A 16404-nucleotide genomic window follows, 5' to 3' on the forward strand; every position below is an offset into this window, starting at 1 on the left:
GCTTGTAAACATCACAGGGGCATGCAGCCCCTCAACAATATATTTTTAGTTCTACTGCTTTCGAGCTTTACACGAACCATACCATGTGTCATCTGTGACTTGCTTTTCTCGCCCAACATGATTTCTCAGGCTCAGCCACAGGGGTGGTGACACTTCATCTAATCCTGCGACTACCCTCCCTTCCGTTGTGGGAATACAGCACAATTGGTTTATCCAACTTCCTGCCCATGGACAGCAGGTTGTTTCTGGTTTTCTGCTCTGATGAGTAAAGCTGCCCTGAAAGGTCCCTGGGTGCGTTTCTGGGGTAACTCTCGGGCTAGCCAGCGTCCCCCTGATTGCCTGGCCCTCCATGCCTCCCTGTGCATGTTCACCTCCGAGCACTCAGGTCGGTTCTATGACCTTCTGTCCAGCCCTGGGTCTATAAGACGTCGCCTTCATCACTTTAGGGTTACGGTTAAGTCTTGATGTCTGAGGAGCAAGGCCTCCTCCTTTATTCCTCTTTGACCACAGTCAGCTCATCAAGCCCCAAGGAGAAAAAAAAATCAACAAAAGGAATTTGCTTGTTACGTTATACCCAACAACTGGTATCTTTGAATACCGAGTTTTCCGAAACTCTCCAAGTATTTGGGTAGGGGTTCACGTCACTCTCTGGGGGTTTAGGAATTTTTCTTAATTGTGGCAAAATATACATAAAAGGTACCATCTCAGCCATTTCTAGGGACACAGTTCAGCAGCGTCAGGTATACTCAGTGCTGTTGTGTGTACGCATCACCACCTGTGTTTAGGTACTTTTGAGAAATGATTTTCCTTGTAAATTTCTTTCCTATCATTTTTCCCAGTTTTATTGAGAAATAATTGACATTTGTCACTGCGTAACTTAAGATGTACGGCATGATGGTTTGACATATATTGTGAAATGAATAACACAATAGACTCCGCAAATGTCCTCCTGCCCGTGGAGAGACATTAAAAAGAAAAGAGGGGCGCCTGGGTGGTTCCATCGGTTGAGTGTCCACTTCGGCTCAGGTCGGGATTTCAGGGTCCTGGGATCAACCCTTCATCGAGCCCTGCATTGGGTTCCATGCTTCATGCTCAATGGGGAGTCTGTTTCTCCCTCCTCCTCCCCCTTCCCTTGCTTGTGTTCTCTCTCTCCCTCTCAAATAAATAAATCTTAAAAAAAAAAAAAAAAGGAAAATAATTTTCTCCTTGTGGTGAGAACTCTTAGGACCTACTCTCTTAAAACCTTCCTGTCCATCACACAGAGAGTTAACTATGGTCATCACGTTGTACGTCGCATCTCTAGCACATAGTTGTCTGATAACTGAATTTTTTACCTATGGACTCCTTCCTCCAATTCTCCCTCCCTCCCACTTTCATATCTTTTGCTAGATTTTTCCTTTGGAATTTCACGTTTATAAATGATATTTTTGTGACAGATAACACAAAGGAAAAGGCATAAAATATATGTGTGGCTTAAGGGGCACCTGGGTGGCTCAGCTGGGTAAGCATACGATTCTTGATTTCAGCTCAGGTCATGACCTCAGGGTCGTGGGATCGAGCCGATGTTGGGCTCCATGCTGGGCGTGGAGCCTGCTTGAGATTCTCTCTCTCCTTCTCCCTCTGCCCCTCCCCACCTTGCGCACACATGCACCTGTGTGCACAAGTGCGCGCTCGCGCTCTCTCAAAAATAAAAAAATAAAAGTAAATAAAATATAAATATATGGCTTAATATATAGTTACAAAGGAAGAACCCACGGACCCACAGACCCACCACCCAGCCCAAGAAAAAGCATGGTGCCAGCATCCTCAGAAGTCACAAATGCCTTCCCTATTAAACCCCTTCTCTCCACAAAAACAATACACCCTGACCTCTCTGAAAATCCCTTCCTCTGCTTTTCTTTAGTTTTACCACTTAAGCACATATTCCCCAAAACCCAAATTTAGTTTTAACTGTTTCTGAACTTCATACAAGTAGAATAACACACTTTGAATTCTTTTGTACTTGGCTTTTCTCGTTTAGTATTGTGTTTACGAATCATTCGCCTTATTGCGTATAGCTGGAATTTGTTCATTTTTAATATCATATAGTATTGATACAGTACTGATGAAATAAATTGTGGATAAATACCACTATTTATCAATTATGTTGACGGACATTTGAGGGCTTCCCAGTTTGGGCTATTAAAAATAGTACTGCTATGAACATTCTTTTCCATTTCTCCTTGCATTCCTCTCTGCCAAATATCAAGCATCCATCCATCCACTCATCCATCCATCCATCCATCCCTGGGTGTTTCAGAGCTTCCTTGATCTATTGGTCTATTCCTGTGCAAAACCTACACTACCGTAATTATATATACCTAATTATCCTAATTATATGTATAGTTTTATAATTAGTCTTGATATCTGGGATGGAAAGTCCTCCCACCTCGCTCTTGCTTGGCTGTTGCGTTAGATGCTTTCCTCCACCGCATGATCTTGATTGTCAGTTCATACTTAGGAGTTGGGCCCAGCGTGAGGCTCAGCCTGTGGTTTAACCCTGAAGGGGGAGTGGAGGATTGAAATAAGGAAATGTTTTGGTGAAACACATTAAGAGTTCTATTTCGGGGATGCCTGGGTGGCTCAGCAGTTGAGCATCTGTCTTCGGCTCGGGTCATGATCCGGGAGTCCAGGGATCGAGTCCCTCATCAGGTTCCCTGCAGGGAGCCTGCTTCTCCCTCTGCCTATGTCTCTGCCTCTCTCTGTGTGTCTCTCATAAATAAATAAATAAATAAATAAATAAATAAATAAATAAATAAAATGTTTTTTTTTTGTTTTGTTTTTTTGTTTTGTTTTTTTTAAAAGCCTAAGGTCCTTGGAAACCTGGGAAGGGCTGATGTGTGGAAATGAAATCTCCAACAGAGCCAGGCCACTGAAGAGCACCCCACATGAGGCCCCCTCCAGGTTTCTCCGTCCTAAAAGCCCTGTGGTTGAAAACCATCTGCCTCTTGTCCATCATTTTTGCCTTTGCCTCATTCAGGGGAGCAGTAGGGTCATGAGCCTGGCCTCTGGAGTCTCCTTCCAGCTGGGATCTGATAGTGGGTTGAGGAGTCTAGATTGTGTGATGTTTCTGCAGCATTTTCCCCATGAATATTTGGTGTACAGATAGCATCCATGCTGACTGTTCCACTTTCGACTCCTACGTGGCTGCTCAAGAAGAGTGTGGGCTTATGTATTTCTGAGAAATAATAAGCAATAATGTGATATTTGCATTCCCCAGATACTTCGAGTTTCCCAACTAACTGTGACTTCTGATTTCTTCTCAGAGTGTGCCCACGTGGGTCTGGGTAAATTTTGCCTCCTCACTGAATCTCTCCCACATCTCTGCATACGTAAGGTTTCTTCCCCAGCGTGTCTGATTTTAGCGAATTCCCTCCCACACTCTCCACCCTGGAAAGTCCCGAATGTTCTGCAGGCCTCCCCTTGGAGTCCTTGTTTGCATCCCGAGAGTTCTCCCTTTGGATGAGACCGAGCTCCATTTCTACGAAACAGAAATGGTACCACCTGGGTGCACCAGGTGGTACCCAGCTGCCATGGAGCAAGTTAGTTCCCTCCGGCTTCCCTCTGCCTTGACCTGCCAGTCCTTGTCGTGGCCTCCGTTTCTCAGGAACTTCTGTTTTGTCTTTCCAGAGTCTTGGGGAAAAGTGTCATTCCTGCCCCTGTCACACCAAAGACACCGAGCCCAAGACCATCCCCTGCCCTTAAACCTGGGGCTCTCTGGGGAGAAAGCTCGGTGTCCCTTGAGTTGTCCAAAAATCGGCACTTTGACAAGAACAGAGCAGGAGGGACGAAGGTGGGCTTTTGGCATGTTGTCAACCAGACACCCCCAAGGGTTTCTTCCTTCCTCGCACCTATTTTTCTCTTTTGCCTTCTAATTTTATATATTTTATTCCCACCCTAAACGCCAAAAGGAGGTGCCCAAAACAGACAGGGTGGCTTGCTGTTTCTCAAAACCTTAAAAAAAAAAAATCACATTTTTTTGACCATTTGGGTTCATTTCTGCAAAGAGTTGTTGGGACCACGTACGTTTTCTGTAGGACCAATAGCTGCTTCTGGAGGGACCTGCAGTGCCCTGTGGAACGTCCATCTGTGTTTCCTCCGGACAGGGCACCCTTCAAGGAAACTTCCAGATTGGAGGCTTCACTTCAGCAGCAATGATGGAGAGTCTTCTGATCAACTGCAATGAAGTTCTAGGCCGTCCCCCCAGCCACTGACACACCCACCGTTGGCTGCTCTTCTGGAAAACAGGGATAAAGCTGCCAATGAGACACAATCCCCATAGTCTGAGTTTACAGCCTTCCTCTGTGAAGTGTGGAAAGTGTGATCGCCCACCTCGAGGCGTTTTGACAGATTCTGAAAAGATAATATAAGGAGCCGGGGCTCAAGCATGCAGTGAATCAATGATTCTATTATTATTATTATTATTATTATTATTATTATTATTATATTCCGGGGGGGAGGGGGTGGTGTTCGAATGAGCATCTGTGGGTCACGATTTCAACAACCACACTACCAAGATGCCGAGAAGCAGGGGCCGGGGAAATGGGGCAAGAGGTAATGTAAGAATTCTAGAAAGCTAGTCACGTCCCTGTGTTGGTTTGGGGTTAGCTCACAGTGTTTTTCCACATCTCTTATTAAGCAAATTCTTAAAACGAGGAGGCAACGCATGCTTACAGAGGCCAAGGAAGGAACTGGAAGGATTTCATTTTACTCCACAGTCAGGCTTGTGAGGCAGAGGAGAGACTTTCAAACATAGCAGCTTTGGTTGGGTTTTGGTTTTTGGTTTTGTTTTCTGCTTTATGTATTGGGATTATGCACCCATTTTGGTTTTATTTAAAAATATTTTTTAAAAGTTACATGTGGCTAATTTAATAGGAAACGACTGGTCTTGCCCCTGCAAGCCTGAGGAAAGGAGGGGCAGGAGGTGACAAGTGGGCCATACAAGTAGAGGCACAGGCCGCTAGAGGAATGGACGCGCACCTCTGGTGGGACAGGGCTCTCAGAGTGGCCCCACTGCCACCGAAGAGGTTCACAGGTCCACCAGACAAGCCCATTAGGGACACTCTCAGCTCTTTTTAAAAAATATTTTCTTTTATTTAAATTCAATTAACATATAGCGTATTATTAGTTTCAGAGGTAGAGTTTAGTGAATCATCAGTTGCATGTAACACCCAGTGCTCATCACATCACGTGCCTCCTTAATGCCCGTCACCCACTTACCGCATCCCCCACTCCCTCCCCTCCAGCCACCCTCAGTTTGTCTCCTATGATTAACAGTCTCTTATGGTTTGTCTCTCCCTCTGATTTCATCTTATTTTATTTTTTCTTCCCTTCCCTGTGATCCTATGCTTTGTTTCTTAAATTCCCCATATGAGTGAAACCATATAATTGTCTTTCTCCAATTGACTTATTTTGCTTAGCACAATACCCTGTAGTTCCAACCACGTCATTGCAAGTGGCAAGATTTCATTCTTTTTGGAGGCTGATATACTGCATCTTCTTTATCAGCTGTTTTGTATGTTGAGCAAAACACTACCTATTCTCAGAAATAGGAGAAAAAGTCTGACTCTGGAAAGTCCGCACTCAAAACACTTTTAAACATTTCAATTGGAGAGTTGTGCACATTTCAAACAAATATAAATGGATCTCAATAAAGCTATATTTTAAATGACACCTGTATGATCTTGAATTTCCTGGAGCTGCCGTAAAAAGTCCCATGAATTTGGGAGCTTACAGCCACAGAAGTTCATTATCTCAGAATTCTGGAGTTCAGAGGTCCAAGGTCAAGGTGTTGGCAGGGCTGTGCTCCCTCCGGAAGCTCTAAGAGCAGAATCCATCCCTGACTCCCGCAGCTTGCGGGGGCCCCGGTGTTCCTTGGCTGATAGCTGCATAACTCCCAACCTCTGCCTCGGTCTTCAAATGGCCTTCTCCCTGCTGTGTGTCTCTCATAAGGACATTTGTCATTGGATTTAGGGCCTGTCCATATAATCCAAGATGATCTCATCTCAAAATCTTTAACTTAATTATATCTGCAAAGACCTTTTCCCAAACAATGTCACATTCACAGATTCTGAGGGTTAAGCCGTGGACATATCTTTTGGGGGCCACCATTTGTGTCACTCAAGAGAAAATATGGTAAATAGAGCAGCCCGGGAGGCTCAGTGGTTTGGCACTGCCTTCAGCCCAGGGCCTGATCCTGGAGACCCGGGATCGAGTCCCATGTCGGGCTCCCTGCATGGAGCCTGCTTCTCCCTCTGCCTGTATCTCTGCACCTCTCTCTCTGTCTCTCATGAATAAATAAATAAAACCTTTTTTTAAAAAAAAAGAAAATATGGTAAATAAATGGTAATAGAAAAGATGGGAGGCAGGGATGGATTCTGCAAAAATATCTACAAAAAGAAATGTACAAGAAAACAGTGGCCTTATTCATAATAACCCCAGACATGAAACAACCCAAATGTTCATCAACAATACAATAATTAAATAAACTGTGATCTATTATAAAATGGAATACTATATGGCAACGAAAAATGAGCAAACTATTTACAAGCGTCAACATGGCTGCATTTCTATTAATGCAAAGTTCAAGAACAGGCTAAACCGATCCATGGTGCTAGAGGTCAGAATAGAGCTTACCTCCAGGGGGTCCTAACTGGGAGGGCACAAGGGACCCTCTGAGGTATGGGAAGTATTCTATATTTTAATATGCACGGTGATAATATACGTATGAAAAATTAATTATGCTATAATTCAAGATTTGTGTATGTTACTGTATGTACGTTGTACTTTGATAAGTAGTTAAAAGAATAAAATTTTAATGACGGGTTGTAATATATTATCCACATTAAATCTATTTTAACAGCTCTATTGAGGCATAATTGATGTATGAGAAACTGCACACACTTAAATCAGAGAAACCGCACACATTCAAAGCATACAGTCTGATATTTGCTATTGACATATGTATATATCCGTGAACCCATCCGCACAATCAGACTAACCAACATACCATATCCATCACCCTCAAAAGTTGCCTCCTGCCCCCCCCACCTTCCCCCAGTCCCTATCGTATTAACATTTTTATGTTAAAAATTTTTGCAAATAAAATTACTGCTGAACTCTTTCTTTCAGGAATAATGCCAAACCAGCAAGGCGAATTTAGAAACATTAATGCACTCTCCACTTTTGGCATAACTAGGGGACATCTGAAAGGCCCGACCTTGGCCTGGGAGGCAGGGCTGCTGATACAGTGAAACTCAAATGGGTCTTAGACAGAAGCCAAGAAAGAGTGCCCATGGTTGTGACCTCAAGCTGAGCCCGGAAGGCACAAGAGGCTCATCCTGTTGGGTAAATGGTGGCAGTCACTTGTTTGGAATATGAAGAGGGGGATGTATAGCCTGACAGTTGGAACTTTCCTGGAACTGCCTGGCGTGGAGGTGGGGGACCGGGAGCCACCTGTGGGAGAGATTGCGAGGAGGCCTTCCCGCTGCCACTGGCCTGTGGGGCGAAGGCCAGTTAAACCTCTCACACAGGCACACAAGCTCTCTGAATTAGGAATTTGCTGGAGCCCACGGAGATTTCCCACGAGGCAGAAACGAAAGCCTCCCCTCAGCCCACAGATCTTTTTGTCAGTTGGCACTGAAGGGCTCTCCTCACTCCTGGTCAGAGGCAACTGGAAGCGGGGGCATGGCTGATGTATATAGAGGAGGAGGCCCGATGCCTATGATGTACTTCTAATGCACAAAACATAAGATGGAGCAGGTGCAGTGAAATGTTGACAGAAGAATCCCAGCAGTGGGTAAACAGGTGTTCACTGCACAGTTCTTTCAACTCTTCTGTATGTTTGAAATCTTTCATTAAACGGTTGAAGAGAGAAGGATATGCACAGGAGCTGAGCAAAGATAAAGATATTGAAAGAAAAAAGGAGAAATAGAGCAATAAAATAATTCCAGATGAAGAATACTCAGCTAAAAATGCTGCTGGGGGAACATCTGAGGGGCTCAGTTGGTTAAGTGGCTGACTCTCAATTTCAGCTCAGGTTGTGATCTCAGGGTCCTGGGGTGGAGTCCCGTCAGGCTCCGCGCTCAGCAGGGAGTCTGCTCGAGGATTCTCTCTCTCTCCCTTTCCCTCTGTCCCTCCTATTCATGTGTTCCCTCACCCCCTCAAATAAATAAATAAATCTTAAAAAAAAAAAAAAAAAAAACACTGCTGGGCTAGAAAGCCCAACTAATCCAGAGAAAAAATTAAGCAAATTTTTAAAAAAGATTTATTTTTATTTATTTATGATAGACATTTATATAGAGAGAGAGGCAGAGACACAGGCAGAGGGAGAAGCAGGCTCCATGCACCGGGAGCCCGACGTGGGATTCGATCCCGGGACTCCAGGATTGCGCCCTGGGCCAAAGGCAGGCGCGAAACCGCTGAACCATCCAGGGATCCCCAATTAAGCAAATTTTTAAAATAAGATAAATAAAATGGAAAAGATAAGAAAAAAATAAGATAAAACTAAAATAGAAAAGATTTTTAAAAGATTTTTTAAAAGATAAAAAAATAAAAAAAAATAATAAAATGCACACCTGGAAACCAGAGAACACCAAAGGCAATGGGATGATCTTCAGAGCAGCTGGAAACAAAAGACAGATTACCTAGATGGAACCAAAATGCGATTTACTGCTGACTTCCCAATAGTAAAATGGGAACAAGAAGACAGGAGAGGAATGCCTTCCACATGCTGAGAAAAAATCATCGTCAACCCAGAACTGCATTCCCAGCCATCTTGCAAGGATGCAGACGAAGGAAGCACACTTTAAAATAAATAAAAATGAAAATATTTTTCTATGAACAGATCTTCACTAAAGGAAGTTCTAAAGAATTCAGCTCATCAGAAAGAAGTAATAACAAAAGGAAAATATGAACCATAAGACAGAATAATGAGGAATAAAAGTGAGAAATGTGTGGGCAAATCTAAGCAGACAATAATAGTATGAAACAAGAAATTTTTGTTTTTCAGTTTACAATAACAGGCTAGAACTAAAATCCATGGTGATAACAGCCTAAAAGTCAGGATGGATGATTGGAATTAAAGTGTTCTCGTGTTGTTCAAGGGGACTAAAGATACTGATAAGAAACTTTGAGACATGAAACATGCACCTAAAGTAAGAGAAAGAGAATATCCACCATCTAAATCTGTAGAGGGAAGAAAATGGAAAAGAAAAACCTTCAGTCCAGTGTGCTTCCTTCATCTGCATCAAGGCACAAAATGTGGAAGAAGGAGGGAAAGTGGAATAAAGAGAAAGTGTATACAATATTACGGCTGAAGCATCAAAAGCACATCAAGTATTATAAAATAAGTAAAAAGATGAACTTCTCCAGGTAAAGCACAAACATTGCCAAACTAGACAAAGAGAAACATGTTGCTACATGCTCTTTACAAGAGAAATAACTGACAAATAAGGATAAAGAAAGATTGAAAGGAAAAAGAAAAAGACTTATCAGGAAAATACTAACAGAAGGAAAGGTAGTGTAGCTATAATACATCAGACAGACAACAAAGATGTAGGACAAAAAAAATATTTTTAAAGGTAAAGACAGCTACAACCTAACAATATCAAAGTTCCAAGTTACCAGGAAAATATACCAGTTCTAAGCTTGGGTGCACTAATATACAAACTGTATCCAGTAAGGAAAGAATGTACACTTTTTTAAAGTATTTATTTATTTATTTATTTATTTATTTATTTGAGAGCGAGACAGAGAGAGAAAGAGCAGGAACAGGGAGGAGAAAGAGAAGCAGGCTTCCCACTGAGCAGGGAGCCCAACGTGGGGCTCCATCCCAGCACCCTGGATTCATGACCTGAGCTGAAGGCAGACACTTAACCAACTGAGCCATCCAGGGCCCCAAGAATGTACATTTTTAAAAACTGAAGTATTTTGACACATGCCACGTTAGCTTCAGGTGTATCAACCTAGTGATAGGACAAGAATGTACATTCCTTTTTTTTTAATTTTTATTTGTTTATGATAGTCACAGAGAGAGAGAGAGAGGCAGAGACACAGGCAGAGGGAGAAGCAGGTTCCATGCACTGGGAGCCCGACGCGGGACCCGATCCCAGGTCCCCAGGATCGCGCCCTGGGCCAAAGGCAGGCACCAAACCGCTGCGCCACCCAGGGATCCCCATTCCTTTTTTTTTTTTTTTTTTTTAAGAAAGTACATTCTTTTAAGCACACATGGAATATTTACAAAATTTCATCACAGTCTAGGCCATAAAAAAGTGCCAGTGCATTGTTAATTTTTTTTTTAAGATTTTATTTATTTATTCATGAGAGACACAGAGAGAGAGAGGCAGAGACACAGGCAGAGGGAGAAGCAGGCTCCATGCAGGGAGCCGGACGTGGGACTCGATCCTGGGACTCCAGAATCACACCCTGGGCTGAAGGCGGCACTAAACCCCTAGGCCACCAGGGCTGCCCATTGTTAAATGTTTTAATGGCAAACAAATACATTCTCTGGTCTTAATAAAACTGTCATAAGTTAATAACTAAAATATTGCTAGAAAAACTCATGTGTTTGGAAATTAAACACATTCTCAATAATTCATGAGTCAAAGAAGAAACCATAATTAAAAATTAGAAAATATACAGAACTAACGAAAGTGAAAATACCATGTATACAAACTAGAAAGAAAATGATGGGCCACCTGGGTGGCTCAGTGGTTGAGTCTGCCTTCCGCTCAGGTCATGATCCTGGGATCCTGGGATCGAGTCCTGCGTCAGGCTCCCTGCAGGGAGTCTGCTTCTCTCTCTGTCTGTGTCTCTGCCTCTCTCTGTGTCTCTTATGAATAAATAAAGAAAATCCTAAAATAAAAAAAGAAGAAAATGAAAATTATAGCCTTAAGTGCTATTTAACAAAGTAAGCAACCACATTAAAAGATGGAAAAGAGATAGGAGAATAAATCCTAAGAATATATGAGGAAGGAACTAATAAAGGTAAGAGCAGAAAATTAAAATAGAAAACCAGGATACAATAGAGAAGATTGGAAGTCACAGGCTGGTTCTTGAAAACTTTGGAAAGATGGATTAGGGAAAAAACAAAGAGAGAAGGCACAAACAAGGGACAAAGATACAGATGCTACAGGTATTAAAACAACAGGGTATATTATGATCAACTTTTTGTTGATATATTTGAAAACTTAGATGCAAGGGACTAATTCCCAGGAAAAAAACTATAATTTACCAAAATGGATTCAATGAGAAATACAAAATATAGAGGTGCCTGGTGGCTCAGTTGGTTAGGCATCCAACTCTTGGTTTCAGCTCAGGTCGTGATCTCAGGGTCATGTGATCCGGCCCCACATTGGGCTCCATGCTCAGCACCAAGTCTGCCTGAGATTCTCTGTGTCTCTCCCTCTGCCCCTCACCTTCACTCTCTCTCTTTCAAATAAATGAACAAATCTAAAAATAAATAAATAAATAAATAAATAAATAAATAAATAAATAAATAAATAAATAAATATAGGGATGCCTGGGTGGCTCAGTGGTTGAGTGTCTGCCTTCGGCTCAGGGCGTGATCCTGGGGTCCTGGGATCCAGTCCCCATAGAGCTCCCCATGTGGAGCCTGCTTCTCCCTCTGCCTATGTCTATGCCTCTCTCTCTGTCTCTCATGAATAAATAAATAAATCTTTAAAAACTCAAAATAAAGAAATAATAAAAGAAATATCGAATATAAACAATTATATAAGAAGTAATGAAATACATTTAATTACTGGTTAAAAATTTCTGCTCCCTGCACTCCCCCATCAGACCACACACACAAAAACACAGACCAAATGGTTTTTAACAGCAAGTTCTGCCAAACATACTAGGAAAAAGTAATTACAATCTTAAACTGTTTTCCAGAAAGAAAAGTGAAGAGAGATCTCCCAACTCATTTTATAAGGCTAGCATTACCTTGATACTAAAATATGCAATCTCATCATGAGAAAGGAAAATTATATTCATAAGCATAGATGCAAAAAATCCCAAACAAAATATTAGCAGACTAAATCCTGCAGTTGGGTTTATGCTATGAATGCAAGGAAGGTTAACAAAGAAAGTCAATAAACGTAATTCAACATGTTAAGAGATCAAAAGACGGAAAAAAAAAGTATTCAAAAATTCTACATTGATTCATGATTAAAAACTCACAGCAATATGGAAATAGAGCACTTCCATTGACGAATAAATGGTATATACACTGGAAGTGTTAAACCAAAAGGAAAATTTGTAGAAAGTAGAACACAAGACATAATGGTAGTAGGAGAAAAGATAAGAAAATTAGAGGATAAATCCAGGAATTCAAAAAAAAGAGAGAGAGAGAAAATAGAAAACACAGTAGTGAAGAAGTTATTAAAGAAATATTACAAGAAAAAAAGAAATATTACAAGAAAAATCCTACAACTGAACATTGGAAGGGGCCTACAGAGTGTGGAGCACAATTATTAAAATACAATCATGTGGGATCCCTGGGTGGCGCAGCGGTTTAGCGCCTGCCTTTGGCCCAGGGCACGATCCTGGAGACCCGGGATTGAATCCCACGTCGGGCTCCCTGCATGGAGTCTGCTTCTCCCTCTGCCTGTGTCTCTGCCTCTCTCTCTCTCTCTCTGTGTGACTATCATAAATAAATAAAAATTTAAAATAAAATAAAATCATGTTATTTCAGAACATCAGTTCTAAAAGTTTCCAGAAAGAAAAAAAAAAAACTATAGTTAAATGATTTGGAAGGACACCAAATAATCAACAGGAAATGTGATTAAACATTTTCAGACATACAGTGTCTGAAAAAATTGCCTTCCCAGCACTCTGTCTCCAGAAGCTTCTAGAAGATATTTCCACCAAAAAATGAAGGCGTAAACCAGGAGGGAGAAAATGGCAGGGAATCAACCTAGGAAGACGGTGAAAGAATTCTGCAGCCTATTAAAGAGCAGCCAGTCCAGATGGGAGCAGAAGAACAGAGATGTTGGAGGTTAAATGATTCAAAAGGCCGGGGGTGGGGAGGTGGGGAGGCAAATGTCAACTCCAGTTGTGAAGAAAAACAAAAAGCTCGCATGAGGACAAAATGTAAATCACAGCACGCTACATAGCTTGGCTCTGACCAACATTTTCCTAATCATAATCATAGAAGCACTGAATGTTGATTTCATAAAAATCATGAAATAACCACCTTCTGAGTTGGATGGAAGGGAAGGAAATAGGTGTGTGGAAAAGGATGTGTGTAATATGTAAATGCGTGTATAAGAGCTAATTTATCATCATCCAGTAAAAAGCCAATGGGTAAAACATACAACTAAAAAATCAAGACTGTAAAAAAAAAAAAATCAAGACTGTGTACAAACTTACTATCTATAAACCTGAAGATTGAAACAGAAGGGTCCACTAAAAGAGAGTGATTGATTCTGGAGAGAGGAATCAAGGATGAGAAGGCATGAGGTGGAGGAGACAACCGCATGCGGAATTATTTTACCTTTTCTACTATGTGTGTGCAGAACTTTGATCAACATAACAATTTAAAAGGTTGGCACTTGTTAGGCCCAATAATTTTAATTCTAAGAATCCATGTGATGGAACTACTAGCAATGTACATAAACATTTTAATGCATTTTTAAACTTCTCCAGTCACAATCCTCTGTCTTTTCATCCACGCACTCATGGAAGCTTCCTGCCTGGGATCTGTGAGTGGAGAAGCAAAGCTTTCCTGTCCTTTCACTGGGATGCCCTTCCCAAAGCGCTCCCACCAGCTACACCCCCCTTCCCTCGGCCTGCCTGTTGCCTGTCCTAAGTGTCCCTGATGCCAGCGTCCTCACCTGCCACTGCTCGCCCCTCATGAGGCCCTAAGTAGGGGCCAAGAGCAAACAGAAGGCCTACCGCACCAGGGATGCCGGACACTGATTCTCGGTGCCGGGGCAGAGAGGGGCTGAGCAGGAGCCATGCCCTGGGGTCACAGCACCACCCTGGGCAGGCACTACAGGCCCTGGAGAGGCAGGTCTCAAGGAAGAAAGTGGGAGATGGTGGGAGGGAAGCAATGGGAGAAAGGAAAGTGTAGCTGGTGTGTGTGTGTGTGTGTGTGTGTGTGTGTGTGTGTGTGTGTGCATGTGTGGTGGCGTAAGAGGGACCTTGGGGGGAGCCTCAGAGCAGAAACATGGGATGAAGGCAGAGCACATTGTTCCACATCCCTCCTCAAACACCTGGGAGAGGAGAGTTGTTTGGGGACCCAGGAAGGAGAAGGATTTCTACCCAAGAGGAGTAGGACACCTGAGAGAAGAATGCTGGAAGGCCCTACTGGAGGAGGAGACATCTGGGCGTTCTCTGAACTCTTCAAAGAACTTTCCAGCATTGAGCACCTGGGTGGCTCAGTCAGTTGAGCATCAATCAGACTCTTGGTTTCAGCTCATGTCATGATCTCAGGGTCGTGAGATCGAGCCCCACCTGGGGCTCGGTGCTCAGTGAGGAGTCGGCTTTAGATGCTCTCTCCCTCTCCCCTGGCCTCTGCTCATGCTCACCCTCTTTCTCTCTCTCTCTCTCTCTCAAATAAATACATAAAAACTTTTTTTTTTTTTTCAGAAAAAGAACTTTACAGCATTTCATGTGGGCAGGAAATACACCCAAACTTTAACTTCCACTTTTTGCACCATAGAGAGGAACAGGAAAAGGAAGTAGGACACAGAGCAGTGGCCGTTATTTGAGAAGATGAACCGGCTCTCCTCCGTGGTGCTGACGGTGTGTCTACACAGGCCCCCTCTCTCGGCTCTGGGGCAGAGTTTGCCCATGATCCCCCCCCCAGCACTTGCACCCCAGCGGCTGGATTGCTTTTCTCTCTCTGTTCTCTCTGTTCCCCCCACCCCAACCCCCATTTAACTTAGCAAATCCGTCCACTTGGTTCGCGATTCATTATTCCACGAATATTTTGTGAAAGGGCTGGAGACACAACAGGAGCTCGGTTTCCTGCGTTCAGAAAAGCTACACCGTTATCGCTAACGTGTACTGAGACCCCCCTGGCGAACCTTCTAGCTGAACATGAGAAATCCTAGAAGTCGGTGGACGTTTAAGAGGAGATCAACTGAGAATTCTGGCACGAAAGAAGCAAACCCTCCGTTTGAGGAAGGAGAAGGGAGAAGGAAAGAGTGGGCTCAAATCCCCCAGAAATGCTACTGAACAGTGAGGGGAGAACAGCCGGGAGTCGGAGATTGCCACATCCTGGAAATAGCCCTGAGCAAATGGGGACATTTCACAAAGTGACTTCTCGTCCTCATTCGGCCTGACTCATCCTGCCAACTTCAGGGCATCCGTGCACCTGCCTGCCGCCCCGTTGCCCACATCTGTGTGGTTAACCCGGTCTCTGCTAAGAGGGTGGGTTATAGGTGCCGTGAAAATGCAGAGATGTACCTAAAGGTGCATTGGGATTGCAGAGCGCCGTATAATTGGGGAAGAGGGAGAAAGGGATTTTTTTTTTTTTTTTTTTACAGTTCCTCCTAGGGGCGCCTGGGTGGCTCAGTCGGTTGGGCAACCCATCCTTGATCTCAGCTCAGGTCATGACCTCAGGGTGGGGGACCAGCCCGACCGCCAGCTCTGTGCTGGGCAGGGAGCCTGCTTAAGATTCCTTCCTCTCTCTCCCTCTCCCTCTCTCTCTCTCTCTCTCTCTCTCTCCTCTGTCCCTCCTCCCACCCCAAAGAAAAGGATATTTTGGGGAAAAGTCCCTCCAGACACTGGCGAGCTGCTCTGTCCTCCAGGTACCTTCTTCTTGAGCTCCCCCTCTCCATCAGCAGGGGCGGGGGTCCCACCATCAGCGGGGTGAGGGGGCGGGGTGGGGGTGCAGACATCTGCAGGGGGGACTCAACACATTTCCTGCTTTCAAGGCGACAACCAGGAGGCAGCATCACCGTCAGGTGCTACCACCGAGCGCGGGGCCGGGGGACCAGGGTCCGGGCGCTGGTCTCCGAAGCCCCTTGAACACGAGACACTTCCTCGGTGCTGCACGTTGGCCCGCACGTCACTATGACCCGGGGTCGCGGAGGGCCGGTCGCCCCGCCCCGGGCAGCCCTGAGAGGGGGCTCTGCACCCTGGCCTGCGGCTGCACCCCGGGCCGCCCAGCGCTGCTCCCCTGCAAGGTCCTGGGTGGGCGGGAAGGAGCTAGACTCGCCCAGAGACCAGTATCACCCTTGGGTGCGTGTGACAATCCTCCGGGGAGCCTTCGGCACGCTGCACGCGGGGGCCTCAAAATCAGAATCCCTGGGAGGAAGGGAGCTCTTGCATCAGGAGCTGTCACCCCCCCCACCCACCGCACGCCCCGCACCCCGGGGTGCGTCTAACCCGCGCCAGGAGTGAGGGCCACGG

Source organism: Canis lupus, chromosome 1 (genome assembly GCF_048164855.1).
Source record: "Canis lupus baileyi chromosome 1, mCanLup2.hap1, whole genome shotgun sequence".
Taxonomy (NCBI): domain Eukaryota; kingdom Metazoa; phylum Chordata; class Mammalia; order Carnivora; family Canidae; genus Canis; species Canis lupus.